General features: G+C 38.2%; 1 long non-coding RNA gene across 1 annotated transcript; it reads left to right on the forward strand.

The window, feature by feature from the left end:
* The first annotated feature begins 366 nt into the window (after positions 1-366).
* LOC115300103 lies at positions 367-19,979 on the forward strand. The gene is made up of 2 exons (XR_003912504.1): positions 367-425; positions 19,732-19,979. It is a non-coding gene; the product is annotated as an uncharacterized LOC115300103 (long non-coding RNA).
* The last annotated feature ends 2,194 nt before the right edge of the window (positions 19,980-22,173 follow it).

The following is a 22,173-nucleotide window of genomic DNA, read 5'->3' on the forward strand; positions in this document are numbered from 1 at the left end:
TAAATAAAAGGAAATCCTTTTTGTGGATTTGAGATTTCTCTCTGCAAAGAAACTCATCTCAGTTTGAAAGAGAGGTTAAAAGTCAAGACTTACTTGGGAACACTGGATGATAGACATCCCGTGTCTCTTTTGCTGGAAAGTAATCTTTCAAAGAATTTATAGTCTATAGCTGCACATAGAGGTTGCTTCTCTGAGGGGCCCCAAATTGTATGTATTGTTAGTGGAGAGTTGGGAGGAGTAAATAGGAAACATTATAGATAATCCTGACATGTGCCCCCATAGTTACAGACAGAGAAGTTTCAGAACCTGGGGCTGGAATCCAAAGGAAGAAAATGAGATGTCACAAGGGGGGGAGTTCCCAAGAATGGGAAGGAAGCGGGAAGGACAGTGGCCAGATTTCCTCTAAAGAAGAGACAATAGAGAAGGTATTTCTAATGGGGTAGGGGAACAAAAACAAAACAACACAACACAAAACAGAAAATAAACACAAAATAAACACACAAAATAAAACACAAAAATAAAACAGAAAACAAAGCGAACTAAACCAAACTATTTAGTGGAAGCAAACCTATCACTCTTTAAAAATGAACACTTTGCTGGATTATTTCATTAGGCTTCTGTTTCACCTCACTGCCATCAATGTGTCTCTCTTTCAGTTTATTCAGCAAAGTACTTTCTAAATGACCTTCCTAAGACATCTCTTAATGACAATATAACCTTCTTGAGCAAAAACTTTCAATGACTCTTCATTGTCCCAGAACAAAAATCCAAACACTTCAACTTTGGTTTTCAAGTCTAGATCATTAAGCAAATCACGAAATTTTCTTGGGCACTCTTTCTTTTTTTTCATCTGTTAGATGATATTGACATGTATAAGCTTATAGATTATCTTAATAGCCAAGGGCAGATAATGTATCTCAATCATTTTTTAAATGGTTCAAGAGTAGTATTTTGTTATATCTAACTATTATCTCTCTTTCTCTCTCTATCATCTATTTATCTCCTAGTAGAAGTAGTAGTAGTTTATATTTAGGGTGAATAAAAATACAGGTGTGAATTGTTCCAGTATCCAATGTTACATTGATTTATCTGTACAAGTGGTTTTTAGTTGTCTTGATTGACACATGCTAAATAAATCTAATATCTTAAAGAGAAACAGTCACATTGTTAATATTTATTAGGACTTAGACTAATTCTGGTAATGTTAAAACATGAGAGTGCTTTTTGGTGTATCACAGTTTTCCATCACACACGGATGGTTTCAAATCTAAGCCCTGACATTCAGTAGGTGGGTGATCTTGAACATGTTATTAAAATTCTCTAAATCTCAACTTCCTTATCTTGAATAATCTGTATTGAAAAATTACCCAGCCACAAGATTGCACTATACATTTTCAAGAGATTTAGTAAATAAATTGGTTTAACTTAATCTTGTAATCTTCAAATATCTTTCCAGCACCCCCCCACCCCCATATCTTCTGCTTCTAGTATGGTTAATTATAAAACAATTAAGTTCTAATGAGGCTTTGGTTCCTTGCCATGTTTACCAGCACCATCTCAACATCCTTCTATTGATAAGAAAAGTGTGGAAACTTCATTTTTTTTTTCTTTTCTTTTTAATCTTTATTTTGGAAGCCCTGGTAGAATAGTTAAGGATATTTCTCAACAGTGAACAGGGAAGTCTTTTTTTTTCTCTTTTGGTTTTGATGGCACACAAATTAACTCGTTTCCCCTACTGAGCTGGGAATTCCATAAAAGGAACCTGTTGGAAATGTGAACATTCCTGTTCTTCCTGACTCTTAGTTCTGTTAGAAAATTCTTATGTTACATAACTTTTACTAAGAGGAGCATGGAAGCAGGATTTACCAAGCTTGCTTTTAATGAAGAACTGAAAAACAACATAAAATCACTAATCACGTGATGAACAATGTAAACACCATTGTTTCCAGAAACAGTGTAATTCTAAGGAAGAATTTTAAGTTTAACTCAGGTTGCCGCTGCAAGAAGGATGTCAATTGTTATCCTAGGTGTCAGGCGTGATGTAAGGCATTCTCTACCCTTTCCTCCCCACCGCCATGTTTCATCTCATTTAATTCTTAGTGCAGTCTTGTGGCTGGGTAGTTTTTCAATATAGATTATTCGAGATAAGGAAGTTGAGATTTAGAGAATTTAATAACATGTTCAAGATCACCCATCTACTGAGTTTCAGGGCTTAGATTTGAAACCATTTTTGTGTGATGGAAAACTGCGATACAATTTCTGCTTTAGCACACTGTCTTCATTGCTGTTTTTTATACACTTCAGAGTGGAACTTCCTGCCTTATGGGACTAGCCTAGTAATCACGATTTATTTTTCAAGAATGAATGGGCTAATGAACTACTAGTTGTAAAATATTCTGGTACGTGTAGAGAACATGTAATTATTGAAAGAAAAGTCATAACATTTTATAGTTACTTTCTCAGATGGTTTTGTCATTCAATAGAACCCAGGATAATATACGATGCTATCTTGTACTCACTTCTTTGATGACATGAACTAATGGAAAGCAAATAGCCATTGCAAGATTTCTTAATACAGTTAACGCGGGCTTCCTTGCTGCTATCTTTTCTCAAACTTTAGATTTGTGGGCACATAAAGGCCAACTGCTGTCTTATTAAATTCTTCTTTTGATAAGGACATGTAAGATGTAAATGAAGAAGACGCTAAAGCTTTATCAGGACATATTTGGGTTTTATAGCCCTGCTTTTGGAAAGTGCATCTATAGGCTGTTAAGTAAAGAGAAGAGAGTATGCATCTCTGTCTATGTAGCAGGGCTGCTGTTATGTAACATGTAGTACAAAAAATACATATACATAGAGGAAAGACCTGAACTAAGTGTGCCCAAATGTGAATTATTGGTCATCTGTAGGGCAAGAGCTCACAGGGTGATTCCATTTCATTAAAAAAAATATTTTTCTGCATTTTATAATTTTTTAAAAAGAAAAATGTGTCATTTCTATAATCAGAAGAATGCAATGAATTTCATCCATATTTTACAAAGACGTTCTTTTGAAAGCAGTTCTAGTGGAGCGTGAGGGTGAGAATATTCTCAAATGGAAACAATTTTGTTTGTAAGAAAATTCAGCTTTAAAATGGAAGCAAGGCATTTGTCTCTCTGGTGCCATGGCAACCAGAGAAAACCACAGAGTCCAACAATGGTATAAAAATGTGCCTCAAGAGTGGGTAAGAAGGAGGCAACCTTGGACCTCTTTTTGTTTCCACTTCCCTAGAACAGAAGGCTTCGTTGTGTTTTTGTAGCTGACTCTATCACTTTCCAGCGAGGCCGCTGTGATAGGAAAGAGCAAACAATAATAATAACCCTTTCCTCGTGAAGCTTGGGCCTCTCCAAAAAATTGTGTGCTTTCTCTATGGAGAAAAGCTTAGTTTCTTTCAATTTAGTTTCTCTGCCTCCCCTCCCCTGACATCTTCAAATTCAGTCATTTTTATGATGAAGTTTTGTCAGTCATCACACACTTCACCCTCCGAGTTCCCCTGGGTTTGCCATTCTCTTTGAAGCTGCAGGACTGGGTTCATCTTTTCTCTGTGGTCACAGTTTTCTTCATACCCAAGAGTTCTTCTGTGAATGTTCTCCTTTTTCAGACCTCATTGTTTCTGTTGGTCTCTAGGGCCTTGGCTGTCTGATACTCTCTTTTCTTTTGAATAAATAAATAAATAAATAAATAAATAAGTAAAATAATTTTTTTTAGCCTAGTTGTGTTCTTCAGATAAATCAGATTCCTTCAAGCCATTAAAAATTGCTAAGTGTCCTCATTTTGGGGGTATGAATTCAAATTGTTAAAAAAAATTTTTTTTAATGTTTGTTTTTGAGGGAGAGAAAGAGACAGAGACAGAGCATAAGTGGAGAAGGGGCAGAAAGAGAGGGAGACACAGAATCTGAAGCAGGCTCTAGGCTCTGAGCTGTCAGCACAGAGGTCAACACAGGGCTCGAACTCACAAACCATGAGATCATGACCCGAGCTGAAGTCAGATGCTCAATCAGCTGAGCCACCCAGGTGCCCCTGAATTCTATATTTTGATGATACAGGTTGCCAAGGGGATTCTTCCCCCTTGGATGGGTGGAGTGGTGTTGCTAAGCTCTCTCCTGGGGCTTGCATCATATTGCCCTACAGCTGTGGCAGCAAGGTCAAAACAGTAAGGATTGCTGACTTCCGAGCTAGGTTTTGCTCTGTGATTTTAGTTAACTCATAAGCCACCAGCAACCTGAGCAAGCAGCCCTCTAGTTTCATACCTCAAACGAATCGGGGAGACCATCTTCAGAGCAACAAGAAGAGTAACCGTGAAGGATTGCTGGCCTGCAGGGCGGCAGCCAGAGGTTCAGCCTTGGGAGTGGAGGATCCTGCCTGACAGAGCTGGGCCATGGCCCAGGGTGACCCTCTAGCATCAGCAGTCACAAGAGAGTTGCACAGCTGCTTGGCCTCCACCAGGCCTGGTCATTCTAGGAAACTGGCAGCGATGGTGTCATTCCTAGGAACATGATCCAACCAAAAAAAAATGAAGATTTTATAGCCACAAGGAGGCTAACTGTGGAGGATGGAGGGCTCAGATCATTCGTTTTTCTTTTTTCAGCACCCATCAGTAAACGTTGCATTCAATGAACTGGATTCACTTAATTCCAGTTACTGCTCTGAACTGACTGGTTGTGGGGCCTGTAGAAAATCTCTTCATTTCTTTAGCAGTTGTTTTGCAGCCCACATAAATTTTATTTGTCATTTTGATGGCCCTTGTGCAAAAAGGAAAAACAAATTTACTTCTTACAGTTGTAGTCCACAATAATACATTTTACCAGTCTCTTAACTTCCTGTCACTTGGAGTCTAGTCTGAGGACCATTTCAGTCCTGAGCCATGTACCAGCCTGGCTCAGGGGAGCTTGATGGGAAATTATAAAGTTGAGCATTTGTATGGTATTGCATAGTATTTAAAAAACCTACCCACATCGACTATCTCATTTCACCCTGACTGGGAGTTAAAGGAGGTATCTAGACTATTTTCAGTGATGAAGAGCCTCAAGTTGGCTCAGAAGTTCTTTAATACTATCCTTCTGGCTGCCTGGAGGGTGTACGGGCCTCAGTCCAGATCATATCCTACAGTCTATGTAGAATGTTGCACACGTGTAGGACTGAGAATGCTCATGGTTGGGGGGGTTGGTTAGGGGTGAGGGCTTGGGCGGGACACACAGTTCTGTGTGCCTGAATAGATCATAATCCAGCTGGAGTCTAGACATTTCAAATCCGATGGCCGTGCTACAGGCTTTTCCAGGTTAGATGAAAGATTTTATCCTGGTACCAGGTCCTTTTTCTTGTGAAGAAAGAAGCATAGAATATGAAGCTGTGTGAAGGAATGCATAGCTGAGACCACAAATGAGTGGTTAGACAATGCAATAATTTCATTTGCTAAAATGACCTGGGGTTGGGCATGTCTTCCATAATGTATAATGCACTAAGTACAGTGCCAATACTTAGCAGGTCCTCAATAAATGTTAATAAGATATAATAATAATAATAAATGATAAATGATGCATGCCTGTCTTGTGTTTTTATTTTTTTCTTTCATCAGGCTTGAGTTCTGATTTCTGTGTTGTTTTTGGCTGCCAGTTTATTCTGTTTACTTGGTTCTTGACACACTAGGTACTCAGTAAAATCTGTTGAGTGGACAGATGAAGGAAGGATTGCAGTAGTCTTTTGTATTTAGTTCTGAGGCAATGTTAATATTCTCCATTCCAGAGGAACTCAAAAAGATTCACATCTATTAGCATGAACATTTCCATTATGAATTTGGTGGTGTTAGTCAACTTAGTATTGTAATAGCCAGTGTGGCTTTTCTTATTCTTCGCCTTTTTCTTTCTTCTTTGTAGGTTTTCTTGTACAGTCCCTAAAAGGTGGCACTTTTTAAACTGGCACTTTTAAAAATATTTTACTTTAATATTTAAGTATTGCCAAAGATAAGCAGAGCTGCACAAGAAAGATTATGTGTAATCTGCAGTGTAGTATTGCAGTAGGGAGGAGCCCAGCAGGAATTGAACTCTATTTTATAAGGTGGTAACCAGATATTTTAAAAAGGGAGAATGAGAGAATAGGGAGGGGACAGAGGGAGGCTCAGGAGAGCTGGGGAAGTGGAAAATTACAAAAAGTGGGAAGGGAGGGTCGGTCCATGTGAAGTCCCTTTGGGTTTGTTAACTGGCACCTATCCGGTTAAAAGCTCCATGATGGTTAATTTTGTGTCAGATGGACTGAGCCATGGGATGCCCAGGACTGATTAAATATTATTTCTGGGAGGGTCTGTGAGGGTGTTTCTGGAAGAGCTTAGCATCTGAATTGTTGAGCTGAGTAAAACAGATGGCCCTCCCCACTGTGGGTGGACATCATCTAATCCACTGAGGTTCTGAAATGAACAGAAAGTCCGAGGAAGCTTGACTTTGCAGTCTGCCTGATTGGTTGAGCTGGGACATTGTTTTCTTCTGCCCTCGATGCTCTTGGTTCATCAGCTCTCCAGCTTTCAGGCTCTCACACCTTTAAACAACACTAGGGGCTTTCCTGCATCTCCACTTGGGAGATGGCAGATTGTGGGACTTTCAGCCTTCATAATCATGTGAGCACATTCCTTATAAAAAGTTCTAAGAATAATATATGTAAATATTAAGCACAGCATGTGGCACATAGTAAAGATTCAATAAGTAGTGGTTACTACGGCAGGTATCATGTGGGGGCTGGCGCAGCCTCTCTCCCATCTCCTTCTAGCGTGCCTCTCCATGCGCCTAGGAGAACCGCATTGCGCAAGACTCCACGCAGCTAGGGTGCCATAGATGACTCAGAGTCTTCCATCAGGTTTGTTGGCTTGAGGTTTGACTTGCAGCTGAAGGTACAAGGCATCCATTTCACAGCAGAATGGAGTGGATTTGTACGCTGTTCATTTAGCTAAACTTGAACTAAGTTTCTCAGAATTCCCTTCCCTGCATCATTCTGGGTTAGCATGGGCTCTGTGATCTTGCATGAGATTTGGAAGGTGGAAATGAAGCAGTAATTGTCACATTCTTTTAACCTCCAGAAGGTGTGGAGGATACCAGGCCCCGTTGCAGCTCTATCTATCTACCTATTGTTATGTATTGTCCATGTCGTTTTGCTGACACGGGGCAGTAGCTGAGCCTATAGCTCTTCTGGGTCACACTAAATCCTCCCTTTCAGCTTCTTCAATTCCTGCGCCAGGTGTGTGTGTAAAAGGATGCCAGCTTCTCTTACAGGACACCCCAGTATTGAAGTTGAAGACTAGGAAGCTGTAAGGGGCCAATGTGGGTTTCAGCTTTTCTTGTGGGCTCCAGCTTATCCTTCTAGGTTTTTCCTGTTCTCTTTCACTTCACATTCATCTTTCCTTCCCAACCGTTATTCTACTGATGCGGAGCAGTCAGTCCCCAACACCAGGGGCAGGAGCAACAGTCAAATATATATCTCACTGAACTACTCCCGTAGTTGTGTAAGATCAGATCCCCACAATAAGTCCCATCTTCTATATTATTCCTCGTGCCTCTGCTTCTCTGGCTAAGGCACAGACGCAGTGTGGTCCTGTGGTCAGCAGCCTTCTGCGCAGGAAGAATTATTCTGAGGGCCCAGGTGCTTCCTAAAAGGATAGAATCTGCTGAATTCCAACAATTTCATAAGCGCTGGGTACCTCCTGATAAATTTTTTGTTCTTTTACCGGCCAGAGTACTTTCTGTTGTTCGTTACAGAACTTTGCTGATGAAGGTATTATTATTATCAGTTTAACTGTGGTTTCTGTCTTCATGGAGCTTACGGTCTAGCAAAGGAGACAATATTAGAAGTATGATGTGTTCTTTCCATTGAAAAGATTTCCTTTCATTTTTATTGATACTTTTTTTTTCGTTTCCTAGGAGGGAAGTAGTCTTTTTCCTTTGTTACATCAAAAGAAAGCTGGGGCAGAGGGCATTTTGCTAAAATTCACATGTAAGTTTGATGTGAGAGCCAATGTCTCATTGCACACTAGCTCCAGGATTTGGGGAAGTTTGATTCAGAGTGGCAGCTGCTTAAACACTGGGCTGGGAGAAAGTGCTGGAAAAGATTTGCTTGCCAACCATGGTAGTGAAAGCAAATATCTGGTTTGGAACCTTTCAAAAGATAAGAAAAAACAAGCCAACAAACAAACAAAAAACTATTAGAAAGCCTGGTACCAATAGTTAAGTAGATGTAACTTTCCTACCATATAAAGTCACAACCAAATTCTGCTTTCTATTTGTGGTCAATTTTTGCCTTTCCAAATGTAGCTGAATGTTATTATGATAGCAGTATTATACTGAAGATTATAAATTGACATGCTCACACTAAATTATAAGCTACTATTTTGAATTTAAGGCATTACCATTTCAAAGTTCTAAAGCTGTAATAATATTTTACATTCTATATTTTTAAATCTAGTAGGATTTTAGGATTTTACCCCATTTTGTATGTAACAGTATGATCAGACCTCTTTTTTTAGATCTTTCAGTCATAGCGTTGTTTTATCTAATGTATTTGTCTCCCAGTAATATTAAACATTGAGAGAATGGAACAAAAAGAAGACAGCCATCTTTCCCTCCAAAATTCGAGGGCTGTAGAGCTCTGATTCTAGTCTCTATGTCCTCCTGACGTACGCATGAAATTTTTTGAATACCTTGCCCTGGCAGGCATTACTACCTGCTACAGACTATTTATTCCTGAAACCAAGCTGCCAATTTCCCAGAATGGAAACAGTGAAGTGGTCACAAAGTTGATGTCACCAGCTCAGGAAAGGGTGGGGGCGGCTCACAAGATCAGGCGACGGTCTTTAAGGAAAGGAACAGTGGTTAGCTGGTTTGTGAGCTCTTGCCACACTATTTCAGGATGAGAGATTTTTCTGGAATGGGAATTATTTAGTAGGCACTAGCTACACATTTGAACATCATGTCATTCACTTATCACTATAGTCTCCAAAGACTAGCATTATGATGCATCATTCTCTATTTCATGGAGAAGGAAATTGGTGCTCAGAGAGGTTAGAATCATGCTAGAGGTTGTGTCCTGACAAGTGGTGAAGTCAGATTCATGTCAAGTCGCTCTTTTACCCTGCTGCTGCCTTGAGAGAAGATGAAAGCCTCTTATCTCCTTTCTCCCTCTTCTTCAGCCCTACAGGCATTTTTGGAGCAGGTTCTTGGTTTTGTGGGTTTTCAGATGGGATAAAAGGATTTAAGATCCTGTGTCTACCCCCAATCTGGGTTCCTACAATCAAATAAAATCTAAAACCACTAATGGTGATTCACTGAATAGGCTCAGTAAATCAATTAACCCTTAAATAAAATTCTCATTCTTTTGTTCCTTACAAGCTTTCTGTAGTTTAAAATAATAATATCTAAAATATATTTAACAGAATTGCATACCTGTTTCTCAGGAGAGAATCCTTCAAAAGTGATCTCTGCTTTTTGTTTGGGGGAAAGGACTTGAGAAGCATCTGGGAGAATGGATAGTGAGTGTGTGGGTGGCAAGAGGGTGGGTGGTGAGCACTTTGGAAAAACATTTTTTAAACCAATATGGAGTATGGGACGTATTAGATGCTTAAATATTTGTCTACTAAATAAACTAAAATATCTTTTACCTCTGTCTTCCCTCAGCCACCTCTTCTCAAGAACTCTTCTGTCTAGATAATGACTAGCATATAAAAGTTTTAGCATGTACTTCTTTAGATTAAGAAAATATTTATTAATTTGCTCAGCAAATGTTTCATGTATGAATAAGAATGTTACCGATTTGCAAGGTGCAGGATTCTTTTTATGTCTCTTAGATTAAGCTTGTAAAATTATTTTGTTTGAATTTTCTAAATCTCAGTTTTTATCCCTGCTTGATCTATTTCCAGTATGGGGGTTTTAAAATCTCTTGCTATCACTTTTTGTGTAGTTCTCTTTTTTTATTTTGTTAGTTTTGGCTTTATATGCTTGAGGCCACATTATTAGATGCATACATATTTATTGTTGTAACAGTACAATGCTCTTTATTTATTATTTTGTTCTCTTCTTTTTCTTTATTATTTTTTTCTAAAACATTTACTTGTTTGAAACATGAGCTTTCTTTTGATTAATATTCTCATGACATCTTTCCAAACTGGGTACTTTTATTTTAATGTGTTTCCTGTGAACTATATATTTGTATATCTATTTGATAATATCAAACTATGTGTACATATATATATGTTGATAATGTCTGTTATTTAATAGCTGGTTTAATCTATATTATGATTGTTGGTATGTTTGGGCTTGTTTCTACTATCTTATGTGTGTTTTCTTGTTGTTATTCTTTCCTTTTGTTTCTTCCTTATTTTCATTCTTTATATCTTTCTTTAAAAATGATAGTTTAAAAATTATTTATTTATTTGTAAAATTCAGCATGATTAGCATATAGTGTTATATTAGTTTTGGGTGTAAACTATAGTGATTCAACAATTCTATGTATTACTCAGTGCTCATCACAATAAGTATACTCTTAATCCCTTTACCTATCTTACCCATCCCCCATCCATTTCCCCTCTGGTAACCATCAGTTTGCTCTTTATAGTTAAAAGTCTGGCTTTTTGTTTGTTTCTTTTTTTTCTATGTGTTTTGTTTTGTTTTGCTTCTTAAATTCCATATACAGTGAAATTATATGGTATTTGTATTTATCTTTCTCTGACTTATTTCACTTAGCATTATACCCTCTGAATCCATCCATGTTGTTGCAAAGGCCAAAATTTCATTCTTTTTTATAGTTGAGTAATATTCCATTGCATACATATGCCACATTTTCTTTATTCATTCCAAAATGACACAGTCTTATACATTCTCCCATTTTTTGTTCCTATCCTGGTTTAGAAGCTAAAATTATATATGTATACATACATGTGTTATATATGCATACATGATTATATACACTTCTATATATAAGGATGTATACATACATCTTTTTCTCTATATATACTTACCGAGATTCTTGTTCAGATTGAGTCTATAGGTATTCTTATTATGTCTGAAAGTATTTTTATTTATATTTATTTTGTCTTGAAAGACAGTTTGACTGACTATAGAATTTTAGGTTGAATGTTATTCTCCCTAAGGTTTTAGAAGATTATTTTTCCATTATTCCACTGTTATCCCATTATTTTCTGGCATCTATTGCTGCTGATGTGAAATCTAATGACAGTGAAAATACTTTAAAAAATGTTTATCATCATTACTTTTTCTTTGGTAGTTCATAAAAGTTTTCTTTTTACATATTAATATTCTGCGGATTTACTCTGATGTGTCTCCGTGCAGATTTGTCTTAGTTTATTCTGCTTGTACTGAGAGCGCTCTTTCAGTAAGTGGTCATAGCCTTCTTCATACTTTAAACCATCTTATCCTCTTTGTCTTTGAGGATTGCATCAGCACCATTGCCTCTAATACCCTTCCTGGAACTACTGTTAGAAGTTGGAGACTCTTCATTTGTCCTTCATGTCCTTTATCTACTTTTGCCTTTTTGAAAAACTTATTTTCGTCATGTTATTTTGAATTTTGGTGAATTTTTCAGTACTCTTAACTAATTTACTAATTTTCTATGTTATGCAGACTTTTTCATGTTCAAATTTTAAAATACTGTTTTTTTTAATTTCTAAGATTTAAATTTATTTCATTTGTTTCATTTCTCTGACATTGTTTCAAAACTTACCATTTTTAAAAATGGATGTTATTGACTCAATGACCTCTTCGAGGACTTTATACATTTCCATTGATGTTTGTTTCTTCTAGAACAGAATTTCTCAAATGCAGCACTGTTGGCATTTTGGGCCAGACCATTCTTTGTTCTGGGCTGTCCTGTGCACTGTGAGATGCTCAGCAGCACTCCTGGCTTCTTTATGCAAGATGCCAGTAGCACCCCAGCCCCTACCAGTTGAGATAATGCCTGCAGCCATTGCCAAATGTCCCCTGGTTGACAAAATCATCGCCAGTTGATAACCACTAATCTAGACTGAACTTATTCTCTGCTTTTTTTAATGTTTATTTATTTTGAGAGCAAGAGCGCGTACATTTGAGTGCGAACATGGGAGGGGCAGGAGAGAGGGAGAGAGACAATTCTAAGCAGGCTCCACACAGCGCAGAGTCTGATGTGGGGCTTGATCCCATGACCATGAGATCATGACCTGAACCAAAATGAAGAGTTGGGCGCTTAACTGACTGAGCCACCCAGGTGCCCCATGGTCTGCTTTTTTTAAAGAAAGTAATTTTCTCAGTGTTATTTTCTGCATGCATTTTGGTATTGATGTGCAGATTTACTGTCTCTTACTCTTTGCTGACTAGCACTTTTTGTAGTCACTGTCACTGGACCCTTGGCCCCAAACCTGAAAGCAGGTCTTAAATTGATTGCTCATGTTTCTTTCTGTCTTACAGTGATATTAAAGATATAGATTTTTAAATGCTGAGTGGCTAGGCTCAAGTCCTAGTTGAGAGTCTGCATATGTTTCCTTTACCTCCCGGGTATCCAGCTTCTTATGACCCTTAGTCTCACAGAGCTGTATGTAATAGTTTTTCTTACTTATTTTTGCAGCATGCTTTTATGTTGTGAAACTTGCTGTATTCCCCACCTCTTTATTGTGTATGGAGACCAGAATCCCTGCTGTCATGGCTTGCACCTGTGTCCAGAGTCTTGTAGACTCTTCCAATTCTCACCCTTGTCTGGTTTTGTTTCACAAAGATGCTTATCTTGTTTGTAAGCATAGTTTTGTGTTTTGATGTTCTCTTTCCATAATTTATTTACCAATATGATGGTTGGAACACGCTTATGGAGGATGAAGAGAGACTCAAAGTATGAACTTAGATTAGAATTGTTAAACTAGGGTTGCCTGGGTGGCTCAGTCGGTTGAGCCTCCAGCTCTTGATTTTGGCCCAGTTCATGATCTTGCAGCTTGTGAGACTAAGCCTTGCATCAGACTCTGTGCTGTCAGCATGGAGCCTGCTTGGGATTCCTTCTCTCCCTCGCTCTTTGGCCCTCCCCCATGTGCTCTCTCTCTCTCTCAAAATAAATAAATACACATTAAAAAAAAGAACCATTAAACTATATTTTAAAATTCATGGTTGCTAAAGAAAATATAATTTTTGATAACTCTAGTCCAGGATTTTTCCATCTCAGAATTCTTGGCACTTTGGGACAGATAAGTATTTCTTAGGGGGAGTGGGCTGTCTTGTACATTTTAGGATGTCTAGAAGTATTCTTGGCCACTATTCATGAAATGCTAGTAGCAACTCACTCCCTATCAGTTGTGATGAGCAAAAATGTCTTCACATTTTGCCAAATATACCTGGGGAAGGTATGGCAAAATTGCCCCCAATTGGAAAAAAAATTGCTCTTGTCTATGAATATCTCTTCTTCTTCTGTCTGTCTAATTCCTGGTCATTGTAATCAGTGTTTTATTCCTTACACACATAAGGAAAATTTAAGCTGATTTTTCACTTAATTTAATTTTGTAGGGTATATATTGTTACAGCACTGGATGTCTAATGCATTCAATTAACAAGGATGTCAGGATGATACTCTGGTTTTGATGTTAGTTGCTGCAGAGCATATATGGCTTGGAAGAATGTTCTAGAGGACATCAGAAAGACATAAATGGCAGTGGTCTTGAGCTCTTCCCTTGATAAGAGTGCTTCTAAGAGTCAATATCATTTTCACAAATAGTTTCATTTAATTAAAAAATTATTTTTGAGAGAGAGACAGAGTGTGAGTGGGGGAGTGGCAGAGAGAGGGAGACATAGAATCCAAAGAAGGCCTTGGAGCCCAAAATGGAACTTGAACTCAGGAACCGTGAGATCACGACCTGAGCTGAAGTTGGATGCTTAACTCACTGAGCCACCCAGGCACCCCAAAAAGTTTCATTTAATAAATGCTCCCTCCAACCTGCTTATTGTTGATAGGACAGTTCTGTCAAGTGATGGTTTTTGGGGAGAAGACATGAGGCTGAGGTTGTGTGGAAGGTTCTTCACTTCTCCTGTCAGCTGTGGCAGGGCTGGAAAAACAACTTGGTTGTCACTGATCTTGCCCATTCCTGAGTACTCTAGTCATTCTCTCAGGAAATCTAAGACTGAGGCTTGGTTTCAACGTATTGAGAGTTTCATTCTGCATGAAGAACAGTTCTACTTCTACAGAAGAAGGACTAGGGCATAAGCCCCTCTGATCCTGGGTAAGGTCTAAGCATGTGGTAGACCCCTGGGAAGTTACTACAGGGACAGAGCCATGACACAGAGTGCTCAACGGGGTGCCTGGAAAGGGGCAGCTCTTGCTGATGCTGCTGGCAGGGATCAAACAGGTCCACCCTTAAGAAGCAGAGCCAGATTGGAAAGGCAAAAGAACAAAGTGAGCGAGTCTTCTCACAGAGAGACCCTGGCATTGGAACAGAGGCTGTTCTGTCTCTGTCGTTGCGGTCATATAGAGGAAGCTCTTTCTAACAGACACTCACGGTTGTCCTTGTTTTGTTAGGGAAGTTGTTTCCTCAAGGTCCAGAGTGTAGTGTTCCACTTAGGTATTAGATGGCTGTGTGAACTAAGGTGTGGTTTTGACCTTCAGGACTCATGGGTTATGAGTGGCAATGTTGTTGTAGATTAGTCCATTGCCAAGAAATACTTCCTCTTCTCATGAGTCTTTATTTTCCTAGCTTCATAGGGCCTCAAGCCCCAGAATGCAGGCCTTTTTTTTTTTTAACGAGAGAGAGAGAGAGAGAGAGAGAGAGAGACAGAGAGACAGAGAGACAGAGAGAGAGAGGGAAATCACTACCTTCCTCTACTTGTGACCATCATGAATTTAGAGCTGTAACACCTTGATGGCCTTCTCCAGAGGGTTCTTTACTAGGATGAACGCCACCTTGCTTCACTTATTCAGTTTTATAACATTGTTTCTCTAAATAAAGGTTCTGATTTCCAGGTCACTGTTTCAGGTGTGGTGCTATAATAGTATTTAAGCATTTATATAAAAGTATGTTAATGTATCGATGTAAAAGGACCTTAAATAAAACATTTAAATAAATAAAATATTTGTTAAATGAATAATATATTATTAAATTTCCATGTTCTCCTTGATCCCTGAAATTTTCAAAGTGCTCCTTTATCCCAGAAACATACCAGAAGCAAACTCTTTTGTTCTAAATTCCTATTTACCTACATTTGAACTTTTCTCATAGCATTTAAAAAAAAATCTTCTCTTTCATTAAAGTAATATACATTTGAGAGAACTTGTTTACTAGATTGTAGGTTCTTAGAGAGAAGGATTCATATTTTGTTCATCCCCCTTGCTCAGCCTTGACAAGGTTTAACCAGAGGTAGGCAAAAGAGGTTTTTAATAAATATTGGTTTTAATTTAATTTAATTTAATTTAAATATTGGAATTAATTTATTATTAAAAGTAGAAAGAGGAATCATGCACACAAGCTCCTTAATCTCTCTGTTATTTCCCCATTCTGTGATGTTCATACAAGTACTTAGCTTAAGGGGGGCAATAATACATGAGAACCCAATTCTAACACATCCTTATTTGTAAACTCTGTTTGTTGAATACTTTCTTCCTATGGCTTATCTTCAAGGCTAAGACAGAGAGCAGATACTCCACTACTTGGCTTGGCTCCTTGTGTGTGATACAGACACACACAGTTTCTTGAATAAGTCCTTTCTGTGCCCCAGTGTTCACATTGTCTTCACAGGCAGGAAAGGGATCTGCCAATATCACTGATACAGATGCTTCCATGAATTTTCCATATGGAACTTTGTTAGGGTTCACCCAGAGAAGCAGAACCACTATGAATATTATTAAGTCAGAAATTTATTATAGGAATTCGACTTTAAAAAAACTGTGGGAGAGGCTGAGGGAGTGAACTTCAAAAAGGAGAAGCTGGAGGTTAAGAAAAGAGTGACTAATTCTTTCTTAAAGCACTTTCAGAGGTGAGGAAGTAGAATTGTAGGGAGAATCTGAGAAGCTAAGCATCCTTACCCATTGAAGCAGGAAAGGGAACAGGAATTGGTCTGATGTCTTTGGAAAGCTGCTGCTCTACATGCCTGCTACTGCCTCAGTGGGTCCATAGCTAAGCATCTAGCTGTAGGCATGAGGCCACCCCTGGTCAGCATGGTTGGCAGAGAAAGAATTGATGAATGTTCTCCTTTGTAGAGGAGAACAAAGACGAGGTGGAAGCTTCTGGCAAACTCTGCCCCTCAGTATATTCCACTTCAATGACTTTAAAAGAGAAATGTGCACTGCCTCACTTCCACCTACTAAATCTCACACAAGTTTCTCTTTTGGGCAACTTTAGCCTTGGATCATATAGGAAAGAAGATTCTGGGGACCTTTGTTTCCAGCTTAGTGGTGTTGATAATAGAATGATCCAGGACAACAGCAGTATTCTACAACAAGTGGAAAGGGACATAGGTATAGTCTCCTGCCCAAAAAATGCCCAACATTTTTACAGTTTAGGGGAAGCTGCAAAACATCTAGTTACTATACACATTGGTCATCTGCTAGTCCATTCAGATTCAGCTCTAGTTGATATGATAGATCATATTTTATAAAGATGACCATACAAATATGTTTATCCAATTTCATGTGCTGTCCTTACAGTGTGACTTATACTTTCCTTGCCAAGAGGTGGGTCTTAGGCCCCCAACTTGAATCTAGGTTCTGACCAAGTATGGAAGAAGTGAAGCTTTGTGATGTCTGAAGCTAAGTCATAAAAAGAGATACAGTTTTGCTTCCCTCAACCCTTTACTTCTCTCTCTGTCTCTCTGTCTTTCTCTCTCTCAGGATATTTGCCTATGGAACCCAGCCACCATATTGTGAGGAAACCCAGGCCACTTGGAGAAGCCACATAACGCTCTTCCAGCCCCTTCTTAGCCTTTCAGTCACCTAGCTGAGAGACAAGCCATTCCTTACTGTGCCTTGTGAATTCCTTATCCACAAAAAAACCCCCGAGATAATAAGTGGTTATTACTGTTTTAAGTCACAAAGATTGGGGTAACCTTTTATGTAGCAATAGATAACAAAAACAGGTGGACCTTGGAAAGTTCCTCTTCTGTATGTTCCCCCAACTCCCACCTTCCCTTTATAAATCTCTGCCATTATTCCTGGCTCCAGCCTGCCCTCACCAAGATGTTTCCAAACTCAGTAGTACCCATTTTTGGTTTTATTCTAGGAAAACTAAGAAATAGCCCTGGAGTTGTTAGATTGCAACTCCTGTAAACCAACAATCTTTTCTCAGTAATACTGAGCACCTCTCACAGCATAACTTTATTGTTATTATGCTAGGCAACATATCCTGCTCCTCGCTAGGGTTGAGTATAAGGAAGGACAAAAGGGGAAAAAGAAGGAAGAACCCTTTTCTGATACCATTTGTGTAGCAGAATAGGAATTAGACATAGTATTCAGTGAATATTTGTTGAATAAATGAACAAATTATTAAGACCTGGTCATTAAAAGAAGACTCAACTTGTAGGAATAGTGGGCTTTGTTGAAGTTTATGTCAAAGATAGAGTAGGTGTTGGGTGATCCAGGAGCTCTTCCCCACAGTAGAAAAGTTTGAGAGGTCCAGATTGGGCCTCATATCATAAGTAGGTGGGGCTGAAATATTTACATCTTTTCTAAGGCAGACTAAGGAATCTGTTAAGGGGACTTAAGTGGTTGTTGTTCCTGTGTAACCCAAAGAATTTCCTTGATTGCTAATACCCTAGTCCTAGGTTATAAATTCTGAGACTATTCTGGACTATAGTGAGAAGCCCTATAACCCTACAAGCCCCAGTATCCATGTTCTTCACCAATAGAGCTCTATAGTTTACTATGAAAATCACATGACCAAATAAGTCTGCTGTTCTCCTCAGGTAGATTTTGCTATCATGGTTCTCTAAACTAATAGTATTTAAGGATGGAGTTTTAGGAATCTTAAACATCGTGGGCTCTGACTAGACTTTTGTGACAAGTGTTTAAGCATTGTCTTTTGTAGGTGATAATAATATGGATTGAGGTCTGAATGAAGCTGGTCATGGTCTTGGTTCCGGAGTTAAAGGTCTTCTGTTCTTTGCATTGTCGCCTACTGTGATGTTGAATAAGCTACCTTAAACTTTAGTTTCATTATGTTTTGAATGAGGCTAATAATGGTATCTGGGTTTATTGTGTAGATTAAATGCCATTATACATTATGTCATATCTGACATTATGCTATGTATCTGATGCATAGTAAGCTCTCATTAAATAGTAACTCATACTTTTATCATTATAAATGTATTCTTTGGCAAAGACGTTTCCTATTCAGTTGTCCTTTGAAAACACCAAAGCCTTTCATTCTGATAGATTCAGTTTTCCTACTTCCTGGCTTTGTCTACAAAGCAAAGTACTATCAATTCATCTTTTGAGTTCAGCCTCCATAATGATGTATGTCCCCAACACTTTCATCTCAATCATATCTTTTCTTTTTTTAACATTCCTATCATCTGTATTACTAAGAGCTTTACCACACTATTTAATTCATTACTACTTGTTTTTCCTCATGTGGCTCTGGGTGTGGTTTTTTCTTCTTAATAGAATTTTAAGCACCTTGAGAACAGGGATCATGCCATATACCACATTTGTGCCATCTGAGTATTCTATATTGGCTCTATATACGCTCAATCAACATCTGTTGATTTTACTTTTTATTTGGAAGGTGATAAAAACAATATTCTTCTGTTGGAATGGATCAAAAGGACAGCTTGTGAGATGTCACTGATAGCTCTGGGTCTAGAGATATGATCCGTGGGCTTAATGAGGACCAAAAAGGATTCTGGCTGTACCTCACATGTGCACAGGATATGTGAGGAGACCAGTGAACATTCAGTAAAATAATTTGGCTTAAAGAAACCAGATTATCACATACCTTCTGCTCTGCCCCTGCTCACTGCTGATCCAAGGCCAGGGGTGTGTGGCTGGAGAGGTGGCGAAGCCTCAGATGCCTGACTGTATGGTATGCACCATTAAGAGGGCTCTCTCTTTTCCAACAGTTCCCAGGTTTCTAGCAGGCCAAGGGCAGGGACTGGTCTAGAATAGAAAGTTGACAGACAACAGAACCCCGTGCTTAAGCAGGACTGAGAGAATGGAAAAACTGATCCACAGGAGGTCCACCCTGCCAATTCAGCGGCAGTTGGAGGAAGTGCTTTCAAAATATAATGTGTGGAGGCTGGCAGACCAGCACAGGAAGACATGCCAAAGCTTGCAAACTCCCTATCTGAGACAGGGTGGATTCCACATGGCTAAATCATAGCTTTTCAAAAGGTATAGTACCTCCTAACTATCTTCTTTATCACTGCCTATCTTTTACTATGGTCAGGACTGACACTGTTTAGACAGAGAACAAAAGAGAAAAACAGTTCAGGGGCACAGACTGAATGGACTGACTTATAACTTACACTTTAAAAAATACATCATGAGAGATCCTACTTTATGCTAACTTTCCCATCCTCAGTGGACCCTAGTGCAAATGGGGAAGTCTATGAATGCAACTGGATTGTAGAAGTTAAGCACTTAAGTTTCATAGTCTCTCTACTTGCCTAGGTCATTGAACAGGTGAGTGGAATGTGGCAATGTTTCTAGTGCTTTCTGGTTTAGCTTCAGAGATGACGCACTCAATAACAGATGTCTAAATTATCACAGCTCACAGTGGCTATTCTATGGAAAGGGCTGACCTGTTTCATCTTGAATGGCAAGAAATAAACCCGTTCAACCAGATGACTTCATCCTTCTTCCAGTGACTGGGAGAAAATACAACAAAAGACTAACACATGAAAGAATGACGCCAGTTTCTCTAAAGGAATTTCTGGGGAAGGCGTGAAGATAGTATGGTTGAAGGGACAGATTATGACCTGCTTGGAAGACATGAAATAAAATTATGATTAACCTTCGCAGAGTAATTTTTTTTAACCTGAATCCTAAAGTAGGTGGTTCAAAAGAAAACATTCACTGATGCAAAACAGAGTATATTGGCTTTCAGATAGATGAGAGAGAAAATGGAGCCATTGTGATTTGGAAATAGCCGACACATTAAGTTTATTTTGCTTAATTTATGAAAATCTATATTTCATAGTACCTCACTGACCATTTTATGGAAAACATGGAAATGGCCTTCTATTTGATTCTGTAGAAAGAGAGGTATGCCTTCTCTCACCTCCGTTCAGTCAAACATACAGAGGCTCTGGACTCAGAGCTGTCACTGAGTGATTAGGAAACCTTTATGGATAAACCCGAATGAGAAGAGAAGACCAATTTTTGATAATACAGTAGGACAAGATTCCTCTTCTAAGCCATTGGCTTTAGGTTTCCCTGTCTTCCTAATGTCAGGTCTGTGATCAGAGGACACCTGGAAAGCCTTTGTAAGGAAGATGCTACAGTCTGACTTGTCACATATGTAGATCAAGTGAAGTGACAGCAGCATGAAAGAAAATTCAGGCCTTTTCTGTGAGCAGGAGACTTTGATAAACTCTTAGACTGCTAGAACTGTTACCTTTTACTTAAGGCACTTCTTCAGTGAGCTGAGACACTTAGACCATTTCCTGCCAGTGGGGTGATGGGAAACCTGATACTTTAGGAGGACTTGCGTGGTTTTGAAATGATTTTTCAGAACTTGAGAAATTTGTATGAATGTCCTGAAATATCACTGCATGAATACTTGTGTCGGTAGTACTTCTTGAATTCAAATGGCCATATTGGCAAGCAGTTCAGAAGTAGAGAGTAAAGTCAGTTTAGGAGTAAAGGACAGGTAGAATTAGGATGCAGAATTAATAATCCTGAAGTGTCCGTGAACGACATTGGAACTCTGAAAGAAAAAGACTTATTCTTCGGGTCTGGAGAAAACCAGGACAAAACAAATCATCCAGCTACTTCTGTCAAATTAAATTTCAAAGTCAAGTAACAATTTAAGTATAAAATAATAATTATAATTCAGGATTTAAGCAAGAATTTTATAATCTAGGAATAGGGAACACTTTATAAAAATGACATCTAAAGCCAACATCGAAAGAAAAAAAATTGTAGATTGGTTACATGAAAATATTTCCATGCACCAAAGCACTATAAACAAATATGAATGATAAATAAAAAGTACTGAGCTTTATTATATATGAGGTATTAGAAAAGAGGTTTAAAGTCAATAAGGAAATAGTGGGCACACCTGGAGAAAAACAAAAGAAACAATACATACGGTCATTAAACATATGAAATAAAGTTTAAACTCATTAATGATGAAATGAATGCAAACTAAAAGAATGCTTACCATTTTATCATGGAAAATATTTTAAGAATTGGTAATAACCAATATTTAGCAAGACTAAGGATATGGGACCTGTCAATACACTGTAGGAGGGAACATACAATGGTGCAAATTATATGAAGAACAGTCTTGTAACCATTGTTTCAAAATGTAAAATACACAAACTTTGTGACCCTGTATTTCTACTTTTAGGGATTATTTAAGGATATAATCACATGGAAGCACAGATATGTATGTAAGATGCTTATTGCTACTTTATTTAACATGACAACAAATGGAAGCTACCTAATATTTCATAAACAATGATGATCAATTTTGAAAAGTTAAAGCAAAGTCATACAATGGCTACTTTGTTTTTTAAGATTTTATTTTTAAGCAATTTCTACACCCAAGATGGGGCTCAAACACACAACCCCAGGATCAAGAGCCAAATGCTCCACCAACTAAGCCAGCCAGACACCCTATAATGGGCTACTTTAAACTATAATGTAAACATACATTTATTTATATGAATAATTATATCTATGATATAATTGGTGAAAAAGGGCACAAAACATTAGTAAAATGTAATAATTTGACAGGGAATGCTCAGGTAATGCACACAAGTCAGCATAGGATTTTCCCCAACATTTTATTATGAAAAATTTCAAACATACAGAAGGATGAAAGAATAATAAACATCTGTATTTTTTCCACCTAGATTCAGTAGTTGCTAACATTTTGCCATACTTATTATTTCTCTCTTTATATACATACACATACGTAAACACACCTGATTCATATTCATGAATCCCTAATAATTTATTAGGGACCAGATTCTGCTCGAGGTA

Source organism: Suricata suricatta, chromosome 8, assembly GCF_006229205.1.
Source record: "Suricata suricatta isolate VVHF042 chromosome 8, meerkat_22Aug2017_6uvM2_HiC, whole genome shotgun sequence".
NCBI classification, from domain to species: Eukaryota; Metazoa; Chordata; class Mammalia; order Carnivora; family Herpestidae; genus Suricata; species Suricata suricatta.